The following is a 12,354-nucleotide window of genomic DNA, read 5'->3' as shown; positions in this document are numbered from 1 at the left end:
TTGACAAACCTGAGAAAAACAAGCAATGGGGAAAGGATTCCCTATTTAATAAATGGTGCTGGGAAAACTGGCTAGCCATATGTAGAAAGCTGAAACTGGATCCCTTCCTTACACCTTATACAAAAATCAATTCAAGATGGATTAAAGACTTAAACATTAGACCTAAAACTGTAAAAACCCTAGGAGAAAACCTAGGCATTACCATTCAGGACATAGGCATGGGCAAGGACTTCATGTCTAAAACACCAAAAGCAATGGCAACAAAAGCCAAAATTGACAAATGGGATCTAATTAAACTAAAGAGCTTCTGCACAGCAAAAGAAACTACCATCAGAGTGAACAGGCAACCTACAAAATGGGAGAAAATTTTTGCAACCTACTCATCTGACAAAGGGCTAATATCCAGAATCTACAATGAACTCAAATAAATTTACAAGAAAAAAACAAATAACCCCATCAAAAAGTGGGCAAAGGACATGAACAGACACTTCTCAAAAGAAGACATTTATGCAGCCAAAAAACACATGAAAAAATGCTCATCATCACTGTCCATCAGAGAAATGCAAATCATAACCACAATGAGATACCATCTCACACCAGTTAGATTGGCAATCATTAAAAAGGTCAGGAAACAACAGGTGCTGGGGAGGATGTGGAGAAATAGGAACACTTTTACACTGTTGGTGGGACTGTAAACTAGTTCAACCATTGTGGAAGTCAGTGTGGCGATTCCTCAGGGATCTAGAACTAGAAATACCATTTGACCCAGCCATCCCATTACTGGGTATATACCCAAAGGATTATAAATCATGCTGCTATAAAGACACATGCACATGTATGTTTATTGCGGCATTATTCACAATAGCAAAGACTTGGAACCAACCCAAATGTCCAACAATGATAGACTGGATTAAGAAAATGTGGCACATATGCACCATGGAATACTATGCAGCCATAAAAAATGATGAGTTCATGTCCTTTGTAGGGACATGGATGAAATTGGAAATCATCATTCTCAGCAAACTATCGCAAGAACAAAAAACCAAACACCGCATATTCTCACTCATAGGTGGGAATTGAACAATGAGATCACATGGACACAGGAAGGGGAATATCACACTCTGGGGACTATTGTGGGGTAGTGGGAGGGGGGAGGGATAGCATTGGGAGATATACCTAATGCTAGATGACGTGTTAGTGGGTGCAGCACACCAGCATGGCACATGTATACATATGTAATTAACCTGCACAATGTGCACATGTACCCTAAAACTTAAAGTATAATAAAAATAAATAAATAAATAAAAAAGAAATTATTCTGGAGGGTAGATAAGAAATAAACTGGAAGGTTGTATTATATATGATCATGTTTAGTTATCCATAACAGTATGATGTGGAAGAAAACAGGAAAACAAAGCAAAATTATTTTTATTAACCAAATTCTCACTAATATACATATTCTGATCTTCATTGCAAGAAGAAAACAAGAATTTTCTGTATGATAAAAACTGGAATCCATGTACTAGTGAGAATGACAACAAATATGTTCCTTGCCTTCACCTTCAAAATCGACTTAATGAGACTTATTAATATCTCTTCCTGATTCTTCTTGTTCTTTACTATTTCTCTTTTTCTAATCTTCACTTGAAGTGGTAAGTTTCCTGAGGTCTCATCATTTGTATTTTTATTTTTCCTCCTACCCCATAAGAATTCTCATCACATGCTAATTCATTTATTTAATTATATAATGTGGCAATTTTCTTTATTGTAAAAGGGTCTGAACTCACAAGAAAATCTCTAGATAAAAGGTTGTAAAACTTAACAAAATATTATTGAATTAGTTTCAGAATGCAGTATAGTGATCTTGGGAATCCAAAACTTATGAAAAGTGTTTGATTTCAAGTCTACAAAAAGTTGAAAAATTACCTCTAGAAAGATAGACTATTTGGCTTATAGCTAGCAGATAATTTTACATTAAACAGAATAAGGAAAACATACAAAAAAGTTATATCACTAACACCTTTAAAGGGCTGAAACTATATAGGTATAACCTTGAATATTAATTTAATACACTCTGAGTAGTGGGGTAGAACAAACATAGAAAAGATTTATGAAATTTTCATTTACCAGTTACTAAGTACCACAACAGATATATTTCTTGCCTTCGCCTTCAAAATTGACTTAATCAGATTTACTAATATCTCCTCTTGATTCTTCCCCTTTTTAACTATTTATCTTCTTCTAATCCTCTCTTGACCTGGCAACTTTGCAGTGACTTTATTACTACCAAATTAATTTGCATTTTTAAGAATATAATTTATAAAATCAACAATTAAAAAAACTTTTTTATAATTCAGCTTAAAATATATTGATATAGTATGTCTTCGAAATGAATACAATCATAATTGTGCAATATTATTTATCACTTAACTCTCTCATGACTAGAGTTGACATTTAGATGTACCTAGAAATAATTCTACAGTGTGCTATAAAACCTTGATGAAACCAGTTACAAATCAGTCAATATCATATTTGCTTATGTTGATAACAATTCAAAGTAATATCAAATGAGACCTAGGATCTCAAACTTATAGTAAAGAACCTAGAAATCAAATGAATAAAATCAAATGAATAATCAAACGAATCAAATGAAATAATCAAATTTGAAATAATCAAATGAAATAATCAAATGAATAAAATCAAATGAATAGAAATAAAATGAATAAAAACATGTAATTCAAATTCTTCACCTACATGAAAATGCTTGTTCACACATATTGGAGTGTCACCATCTCTGATCACCCATACTGCAATTTAAAATAATGGTTTGGCCTTTACTGCAATTAGACTGCAAAGTCTAATCCAGTTTTAAATGATGATGTAATGAGTGGCTTGGAATAAATGCCAATCTTATTTTTTCCAACAATTTGCTTTGACAAAATAGTAGAGAAAATTAGGATTTCTCTCTGAACCTGTTAGGCCAAAGACAACCAAAGTTAAACAACAATAAATGTACAACCTTTGTAGTTCTCTCAGAAAATATTGGTAGAGCAAGTATAAAAGTTTTATGAAATCATAAAAGTAGGGCATGATACAAAGAAAACCATTTTATACCCACAGAGCAAGACTGAAGACATCTGAGTAGGTGGAAAAGTTACCTTGTGATACTATGCCCTATTCACATATTGTGAAACTCGGGGATTGAAATTCAACTACAGTGAAGACCATACTAAGAACTCATTACAAAGTCTTTGTGTTTTTTGGGTGACATTGAAATTTAACTGGAAAGTCAAAAATATTGGATAAAAATTGTTACATATGAAGGGAATAAAGGACTCAAATCTGGGTAGTTGATTTGACTTATATGGTCTATCTGCCAGTTGCATACTTGTTTCTTCTATTAGGAATTAGAAGATAATTGTATCATGAATGCTCTAAACTGAAACTATATACAGACCAAGTAGAAGATTAAAATTATATGGACTGGAGAGATTTTGGTTTGGAATAAGGAGACAGCTATTTTCTAAGTTCTAGGATACATTTTAAAAATGTTTCCTTCTGTATATTTTTATTCAATCAGTGAATGTTTATTGAACATCTACTACATGCCTCTTCTAAGTTCTGACAATACAGCAGTAAACAAAATAGACAAAAGAAGCTGTTCTCTTGGAGATCACATTCTACTTGAAGGCTATATTCAACTGTACCTGATATTGGCTCTTGGATGTCTAAAAGGCATATCAAACTTGACAGGTCCAAATAATTATTTATTTATCTCTCTTTCAAACTTATTTTTCCTCTAGTCTTTCCTATCTCAGTAAGGGGCATCTCTATTCATCCTGCTGCTTATGCCAAAAACTTTGGGGTTATTCTTTCTTTTCCTTACAATACACATACAATCTCTTTATCATGAAATACTACTAGTTTTACCTACCATATATATTCCATATCTGTTTTTCAACACCTATTTCTATAAGAAGAAGGAGAGAGATAGAGAATATAAAAAAGAACAGAGAAAGACTGTATATAATTAGTTACTCAAGATAGAAATTCAGTCAAAACTAATAGGGACAAAAAGATTATTTAAAATAGATATTGTTTTCTAGATTTGATTTTTGTATCTGCATATTTTAGTAATTATAAAACAATTAAATTAACATGTAATCACTAAATATAAAATTCAAAAGGTAATTTTACTTTTGATAGCCTCTGAAATGTTCTCAAAATAATGACAATATGGCAGCAAAAAACACTTCCAGTGTTCTTTGCTTTCAATGTTTTGTTTTCCTAGAAAAGGAAGCAGGGTTCTTTGGGGAAATTGCAGCCTTGAAGCAACCTGTCAGCCTAGAAACAACTTAAAAAAAATCTGAGATAGCAAAAGAGATATTAAACATCATGCGAAGGTCATACTAAAGAACTCAGTAGTAACTGTTGAGTCTCTCAGTGGATGAACATAGAAAAAACTTTAGTATCAAAAATAAAATAATTGAGTTATGTAAAATACATTTAAGTACATGAGTTTTTCATGATGTTTAAAAAAGAAATAGTGGCCACGCATGGTGCCTTACACCTGTTATCCCAGCGATTTAAAAGTTTGAGGTGGGAGGATCACTTGAGGACAGGGCTTTGAGGCCTGTCTGGGAAACATAGTGAGATTCTCTGTGTTTACAAAAATAAAAATAATTAGCCAGGTGTGGTGGTGTGCACCTGTAGTCCCAGATGCTTGGGAGATTGTGATGGGAGGATTGCTTGAGCCCAAATAGAAGATCAGACAATGTTTATTTTTATGGGAGAACTGCAGGTGATAAACTGATAAAAATACAAAATTAAAATATTATCTTAAATACTTTAATGACAAATGAACTTAGACATTGATCAACAATGACGGCTAACACCAAAAAACAAGACAGACATTATGTGCTTCATTTTAGGTAAACATAACACTATCTGTGAAACAGTATTGTTAAAAAGGGAAGAAAAATAACACAATAAATGTAAATTACATCAAGCTTTCAATTCTAATCTACAGGAAAATAATGAGGACAGAAGAACATATTAAAGGACACGTGAGGGATGTAATCAGCAAAATCTAAACTGCAGAAAATTATCCTGGACAAAGTACCTTGTTTCTGATTCAACAAATAAATTTCAAGAAATAAAAAAGGTAGAGAGAAGCCCATATACTAAACTGGACTTAAGAGATGTATCAACTCATTGTTCATTGGACACAGGAAGGGGAACATCACACACCGGGGCCTGTTGTGGGGTGAGGGGAGGGGGGAGGGGGGAGGGATAGCATTAGGAGATATACCTAATGTCAATGATGAGTTAATGGGTACAGCACACCAACATGGCACATGTATACATATGTGACAAACCTGCACGTTGTGCACATGTACCCTAGAACTTAAAGTATAATTAAATATATATACATATATATATGAGACGTATCAACTGATTGCAATGTTTAGAACTTAGTTTCTGATTTTAAAACAAGAAACTAAAAATAATTGTGGCATTTGTGAGAAAACTAGAAAGTTTGAACAATGATTGGATGTTTTCTGATATTAAAGATTTATTGTTAAGTTTGTGGAATAAAAATATTATGATAACCTTTATAAGAGAAAAGCATTAATCCTTCAGAATCAGACATTGAAATACTTATAGATGAAATAACAACACAACATTTTAGATTTGCTTCAAAATGATATGAAAAGGGGAAATTGATAGGAGTCTTAATAACACTAGGTGAGCCAGATATTGATAATTGTTGAAGATGAGTAATGGTGAAGAATTTACTATAATCTTCTTTCAATTTCTATGTATGGTTAATTTTTTCTACAATAAGTGGTTAACAAACATATATACACAAGCAAAATAACATGATCTAAAATATGTAAGTAAAGTTTTTGAGACAAGAAAGCCCGACTGTCTTCCTTCAGTTGTCAGGTCATTTACTAAGTGTTTGTAATCATTTTAAATCAGACAAAATGTCATACTGAGGCTCCATATATATGTATACATAGTTGATTAAAGACATTATTTTCACAGCAGTAGAATTTACATTATTTTTAGAAAAAAAACTTCATGTGTCAGTACTTTTGATGTTGGGTACATCGCATTATAGAAAAAAGATAATCACAAACCAGATGCAGTTCTATTTTCGTTAAAGGTACAACTGTATTAAACCAATTTATATTCCATCATCAAGAGAGGTTCTTTCATTACTTCACTTTGTGATGGATCAATAAGAATATCTTTGAATCCACTAGTCTCAGCATGCCCCCTCCAAACATCCAGTGAAAGATTTGAGCTGGAATGAAATGGAAGATGCTGCACTTATGGCCCTGCCCTGAATTCTATTTGTCATTTTACTGGGGCAAATAGACCCTGGATGTTTCTTAATGTGGAGAAAGGCATTTTATTTTGTTTGAGCTGTATATGAAGTCTACTAGGGCTAGCCTAACAAAATACCACTTACTGGGTAGCTTAAACAGAAATTTATTTTCTGCCATTTCTGAAAGCTGAAAGGCCAATATCAAGGTAATGCCAGGGTTAGTTCCTCTTTAGGTCATTTTCTTTGACTTGATGATAACCACCTTCTCACTGAGTCTTTATATGGTCTTTCTCTGCTCACATGCATTTCTGGTGCCTCTTCATCTTCTCATAGGGAAACACACTGAAATAGAACTCCACTCTTATGACCTCATTTAACCTTAATTACCTCTTTGAAGTTCCTATCTCTAAATATAGTCACATAGGAAGTTAGAATTTCAACATATAGTTCAACAGTATGACTAGGCAAAAGTCCATTTTTCGTACACACAAAAATCATTCTGAAGAAGATCAGACTTTCTTTTTAAAATTTTTATTTGTTTATTTATTGTTATTTATATATTATTACTTTATTTTAGGTTTAGGGTTTGTTATGTAAGTAAATTGCATGTCACGGGGTTTGGTGTACAGATTGTTTTGTCACCCAGGTACTAAACATAGCTCCCCATAGGTAGTTTGATAATCCTTACTCTCCTCCCACCATCCACCTCAGGTAGGCCCTAGTGTCTGTCATTCCCTTCTTTGTGTCCATATATAATTAACGTTTATCTCCCACTTATAAGTGAGAACATGCAGTATTTTGTTTTCTGTTCCTATGTTATCTCACTTAGGATAATGGCCTCCAGCTCCATCCATGTTGCTGCAAAGAACATTATCACGTTCTTTTTTTATGGCTGCACACTATTTCATTGTGTATATGTACCACATTTTCTTTAACCAGTTTACCAACAATAACTGGAATACCACCCATTAGCTGAAATTCAAGTCCTCTGGCATTCATCTTCGGTCCTTTCTGTGCACAGCCTCTCAGCCTAGTTTACCCTCAGCTTCTGGTCTTGCACTACCATTCCGGGGGTTGCCCTCCCAACATCTGCTAGCACACATTGTTTCAGAATGGCATAGCTTTGCAGTCAAAAAGATTTAAAAGTTTGAATCCTAACTCTTTTTACTTACTACGTAATTTTGAATAAGTTAATTAGCATCTATGTAGCTGTCCAGTATAAATATTTATAAAATGGAATAATCAAGGTATTTGCCTTTCAGTACCTGATTTATTTAAAAAGTAAAAATTATTTTAAAATAATTATTTAAAGAATTATTTTAAAAGAAAACAATTATGATTTTGCAAAATGCTTTTAAATAATGATTTACATTAAACTGAATGGGAGACTTTGGGCTCAGCCATTAATGCAAAAAAAAAAAAAAATAGAGCAGATAGAAGGCCGTTGTTTCCTTCATAAAACTTGTCTAAGGCAAATCAGAAGTACTTATTTCTATTTATTATTTTATATATCCTAAGGTCTATATTTAAGGTCTACACTTACCTTACATTATTTTTAAATAAAGTTGCTCAACTTGAGAAAAAAAGTCACTGCTTTGCTGAGGCATTTATACATTCATAATACATATTTCAGATTTAAAGTCATATATGGTGAAAAGAAATCGCCCTTACTCTCTTATTCATCCAGGTTCTATTCCCAGAAATAACTACCGCTACTACTATCAATGTCTTGAATGTGCTTGTAGAAATATCCTATATATTTACAAACAATGAATGAGATTGTTTGTTTCTGGAGGTGTCATTAATTATATTGAACAATCAGTACAGCACCGATACTAACCAATCAGAATGGATTTTGGCCCTAGCAATGGTCAGGGTCCTGCAGTCCCCTGCTTAGGAAACTTGCCTGAGGTCAGTAGATTAATAGGTGGCTCATGTTAGGATAAGGTCTAGGCAGTCATTACCCAAACACTGTGCTAAGCACCTGGAAGTCAAAAAGGGAAGTAAAAAGGGAACATAGGTTTAAGATGAGAGGTTATAGAGGTGTATTTTATATATTTTACTGCTTTTCCTGAACAAACTATTTTTATTGTCAAGGATGTCATACTTATTGCAAGCCCATGCAGATAATCTAGTTTTATTAGTAAGAACTTTGGCAACAGTGTTTTGTTCCTTAGAAAAAAATTACCCCTGCAATGCAGTAAAATAGTAAATAGGGGTAAAAATAGTTTGTTACTTATTTTTTATGCTAAACTTCAAAATATCTTATCAAAGAAATCCATGTTTCCGCTGTGTAGATAAAGAAACTGATGCTTAGAGTGATTAAGCAGCTGCTCAGAGCCCAGGGCAAAGATCTAACCCATATCTGTGTGATAGCGATTTCAATACCAAAGGTTTCTTAAATTTGACTAATCAGCCTCTTAATGCTGACTTCCTGAGTAAAGACCTATTTTCTCACCTAAAATTAATATTTCCTAAGCTTTAAGAATTTTTAATTTGATTTTGTTTTTTCATCATGCCCATATTCCTCCCTTGTTCCCTTCCCTAAATTTCCTAAGAACTGCCATTTTCTAGGATTTCAGGATGAAGCTCTCTTGTCTGATCACATTTTTTTTTACTTTTTTCTAACTTTAGAAATGCAGCCAATGAGAATTTTGAACAGTTTCTCTTCAGATTTAATTTAGATCATATACATGACTCATTCAGCCACCTCAAGTCCTTTCATGAATAGGCTCAGAAGTAAGGCACTTTAGGTTTGATGGGTCTCAAGTCTCACATAATGCACTGTTCACTTTCAAGTGTGTGTATTCAGAGCCATTCCTTTCTAAACCTCAAAGTCGAGAGACATATTCCTATAAAAGAATTTCCCACACTACCACTGTTAAGTCCATGTGAATATAGTAAGAGATAATAGAGAGAAATATGCAAAGAAGCACAATTTGCACAGGCTAAAACAAAATAAAATGTCAAGTCATATTTATGTCCCTCTTTTCCTTTCACTCACTTATATTAATCAGATATTGAAAAAAAAAAAAAAAAACTGTCAGCTCATAGGTGCTCCCAGAGCTTTCTGTCTTTCAAATAACTTCTGCTAGTTGGTGTGCCCTTAAGACAGCATGGTAGAGTACAAAGCAGAGTGGCTGGATGGGTTCCAGCTCTTGCTAATAGGTGACTCTAGGCAACCATTCTCTGATCTTCAAATTCAACTTTCATAACATAATCATGATAATATTTATTTCTTAGGGCTGTTTAGGAGATTAAGTGCTCTGTGTAAAATGTTTCATAAACTGTAAAACACATAAAATGGAGGCTGTATTTACAATCTCTGACAAATGTGTGTTCCTTTTGGCAAGGGGGTCTTGTCACAAAACCTCATTCTTTGTCGGCTACACTTAGGAATCTATAAAAATATTTTAAACTACTTTCAAATTAGGAATATAAATTATATCCATGGTGGGGTGGGAGGGCTGGAAATGTAACACCATGATGGAGCGAGGCATGCAAGGGCCAGGCATAATGTTTCTGGGAACTTTAACAGTATGGTCTCTAGTATGTGGGTAAAATCTTAACATGTGAAGAAACCTTTTCAGAAGGGAAGTGGAGACCAAGAACTATAAAGTTCTTTGTTTAAGGCAAGAAAAAGAATTACTGGCAAAACACTGTACAACCCAGAATCCAAGATTCTCAGATATAGCCTTTACTTCCCTCCTCGAACATATGCTCTATCTTCAAAACACCAATACCAGAGTTTCAGGTAATGAGCAATGCTGCAGTAGAAGTCTTTGGGAACAGACAGCTCTTCCCAGCTAACTCAATTCATACCATGTAGTCATTCTCAAGACTAAATCTGTTGCTGACCATTAACACCTTTTAGGACTTGATGTTTGTAAACTGATACCAAAAAACTTGTATTTATAAATAACAAGGATCCAAGTTGGAGCTGATTACTTTTTCTTCCTTTCACCTTTAACATTTTTTCATATTTTTATTTTTTGTTAATTTATACTTTGGAAGAACATATAAAGAAAAATGCTTTCAATAATTTCAGAAGATCATTCTCAGACCTGAAGGTAATATTTATTCACTGAACACTAAACTACATAATTAATAAATAAGGAATGCAGAGAGCTTTATAGGTTAAATAGTTTTGTCTCTGTTTTAAAAACAAGTGGAAGTTCTTTAAGTTATAGCTTGTATCTTACAATCAAAGAAAAATGCAAATATAAAACTTGTCCTCATTTTTTGAAATAGATGCATTCCTAACATGTATAATTTACTTTTTGTGAATCAAATGTTTCCTCAATAATTAAAGGAGCTTAATATTCACATTTTAAAAGTTGAATACTTTTGTAATGTGAATAATTATATTAAAATATATCTTGTTTACAAAGTTTAATGTTTTTTCTTAAATTGCTATAGTCTGGTAGCTTTATTAACTCTCTTATATAGACAAACAAACAAGACTACTTGAGAAGAATATTTTTTCACTATCATATTATTCAGTGTTACATATATTGTTAATATGACAGGAGATAAGGAAAATAATTTTGACATTCATCTTCATATTGCATAAATACTGAGGAAATTGAAACTGGGGAAGTTCTGATTCAAATGGGATGATCAACAGTAACCAATTTCTGAGGAATGAAGTTTCATTTTCATATGTTAAAACAGAGGAAAGAAGTGCCCAGGCAACTTAACAACACTCTTAGATCTCATCTTGGCTTTAACTCAAACCGAAGATATTGGTAAGTCCTTTAACATTTTTGAGCATCTAATGTGCAAAATGAAGAATTTGAAACATCACAAGTTTCCAAGGTTTTTACTACAAATCTGCTTTAAAAATCTAAGCATTTTAAACTGATTTTAGAGTCTCACAAATGTTCAACAATAGTACAAAGAATGTATTTCTATATCTCATGCTGCTTCTTCTAATGTTAATATCTTACATAAGTATGGTAAAATTATCAAGAACAGGAAATTAGCATTGGTACAATATTATTAACTAAACTACAGACCTTATTTGAAATACAGCAAATCGTTCAATTTATCTTCAGAAGCACATACACTAAAATATTGGATTAAAAGATTTCTAAGAATATACTCTCATTCATGATTCAATCCTGAGTCACAAAGCATGGTAACATCAATAGAAGAGGCCCAATTGCCTGTACAATGCCTGACCCACAAAATTACTAGGCAGGGAATAGATAGGGAAGAGGAGACAGATGTCAGTGACTGACTTGAGAAACATAGAGTATGGGATCACACCCTATTCCCTATCTGTCAAAGGTCAAAGTTGCTTAAACCAGACCAGAAAATTATAACCATTCTGCTTTTCTTCTTCTCCTCTTTTTTCTTCCTCTGATAACCAGCTTCAATGATTATAATTGGTATGTAAAATGGAAATTACAATGATTCAAGTTACATAATTCTTAAAGTTATACAAACTACTAAATTCTTAAAGTTAAAATTTCTCAGGTTTAACACTGGAGTAACTTTGGGAATGAAGTTGATAAGTTTGACAAAGAAATCCTCTAAGAAAAATGATGCATATTTTATAGTAATTTTAAGCAGAATATGTCTCAAATAATTTAATTTCAACCTCATAATCTTTAAAATATTTTGTGTACTTTACTTTCCAAACTTGATTTGAATTTTACATTTTAGCATCCATAATCAATGCAAAAGAAAAGTACGTAATCTTGGTTTAAATAGCTAGAGAGTGACATGTCTCATTGTCAGTTTGGTAGAATTGTACAAGTGCCCTGGCTCAGAATTTAAAATCTTCTGCATGGATTACATTCTAATTAACATCAAACCACAGTATCTTTCCTTAACTTTGTGACCTGTGGTTAAAGTGAAATTGTTCTTTTTATCCATTTCAATGTGGCTCTCCTTATCTTTGTGCTTGCCTAGGGTACAGCAAATTCTTAACTAGAGTCTGTAATTCTCATAGAAGTATTTTGGTCCATACATCATTGTTAAATCAGCATTTCTATAGGTGAACAAGGGCT

This window comes from Pan troglodytes, chromosome 12 (genome assembly GCF_028858775.2).
Source record: "Pan troglodytes isolate AG18354 chromosome 12, NHGRI_mPanTro3-v2.0_pri, whole genome shotgun sequence".
Lineage (NCBI taxonomy): Eukaryota > Metazoa > Chordata > Mammalia > Primates > Hominidae > Pan > Pan troglodytes.
The sequence above is the reverse complement of the archived record's forward strand: the minus strand, read 5'-3'. Positions refer to the sequence as shown.